The sequence below is a fragment of the Anguilla rostrata genome, chromosome 8, assembly GCF_018555375.3.
Source record: "Anguilla rostrata isolate EN2019 chromosome 8, ASM1855537v3, whole genome shotgun sequence".
NCBI lineage: Eukaryota > Metazoa > Chordata > Actinopteri > Anguilliformes > Anguillidae > Anguilla > Anguilla rostrata.
In genome coordinates this window covers 55,465,642-55,467,419 of record NC_057940.1, presented here as the reverse complement: position 1 = coordinate 55,467,419, position 1,778 = coordinate 55,465,642, and positions in this window count along the sequence as shown.

The following is a 1,778-nucleotide window of genomic DNA, read 5'->3' as shown; positions in this document are numbered from 1 at the left end:
TTTATTCATAAAGTTTTTCATTACCCATATAGGTAATCTTTTCAGGACTTCCTGCCTTGGGGCTACTGTCTGTGATGGTCACGGTCGCCCTTGGATACGAGGCTTTCTTGGAGCGAGGTCCCTGATAGGCCGCCTCTCCTGAGAGGTGAGAAGTGCTGGCAGCAGAGAAGAGAGCTCTGCACTGGGGCTCCCCTCCGGGAAAGTCACCTCCCTCAGCCCTGTTCACATCCACCTGCTGAATCTCAGCCACCTCCCCCAGCCCTGCTCACATCTACCTGCTGAATCTCAGGGTGGATGCTCACATCTACCTGCTGAATCTCAGGGTGGATGCTCACATCTACCTGCTGAATCTCAGGGTGGATGCTCACATCTACTGCGATTCAGGTGGCTGCTAATTACCTCTATCCAGGGTGGATGCTCACATCTACCTGCTGAATCTCAGGGTGGATGCTCACATCTACCTGCTGAATCTCAGGGTGGATGCTCACATCCAGCAGCACACTCACTCTTCCCTTCAGGGGGCCACAGGATGAGTTCAGCCGAAGACAGGCGGCCATGAATATTCATCGGCGGGGAAAACATGGCGAGCGTATATCTGCCACTGATCGGCATCCTTGCGCGCGTTGGGAACGTCCCGAGCAGGCCACTGATCTGCATAATGGTGTGGTTTTCTGCTCATGAATATTTATGAGGTCACTGAAAAGGGGAAAAGGGTGGTCTTTGCAGCAACTCTTTTAGGTAGCAACTGGGGGGACGGAACAGAGAGTTCCGAGAATAACAAGCGGTTAATTCTATCGCAGATTATTTAGACGTTGCCTGAGTATTGCCCTTCGCCTCCTAATATTACATATCAAATTACATTTATTTATTTATTTTTTTACTTCAATGGTAAAGGAGGACTTTTAATGTTAAGATGTAAGGAGCTGAGTATCTGGTTTTTCTGTAGAATCTATGGTTGTATCCTGGCGCTGCTTTCGAGAGTTGTAGTGCATTTACCTGTAGCCAGTGTAACTGGTGTATATTGGGTGTGTGTGTGTGTGAGTTTATGTGTGAGAGAGAGAGTGAGGATGCGTATGTGTGTGTGTGTATGTGTGAGGTAGAGAGAGAGAGGATGTGTGTGTGTGTGTGTTTGTGTGAGGTAGAGAGAGAGAGGATGTGTGTGTGTGTGTGTGTTTGTGTAGGATAAGAGTGAACGGACTGTATGTACCCTTTTGGCAGGGGTAAGGAGGGGACTGAGTATGTGTGGTGCTCTTATGATTGTTGGGGATGATGCTGGAGATGGAGTGGGTTGTTTGTTTTGATGACGTGTCAGCTGCATAGATATCTGGATCCGTGAAGGCTGTTATGTTTTGGTGTGAAGCAGACATGGGTATGTGGGGCATGGGCGGAGTTCAAATAAATTAATAGACCTTAAGGGCTGTGGGAAGCTGTCTGGGTTTTTTGTTTTTTTGTTACACACAGAGAGGATTTGTTGTGTGTGTTGTGCATGTGCTCTTGACGCGATCACCCTCGTACTGTAACCCCCTCTGTCTCCCTCACCTAAAATCCCACACCCCCTTTCTCCAGAGCACAGGTGGGGCCCAGACCCCCGCCCTCCCCAAGCAGACCCCCTGCATCGTGGGATCGATCGCAATCAGGGGTTTTTTTTGAGCCGCCGACTCAGCGCAAGATATCGCATAAGACTATGCATTCTCAAATCAATCTGACCGCCTGTCGAGCAGCATGGGTTCCACCTGTCTAGGACCTGACGTAAAACTCCAAAAAATATTAATCATTCC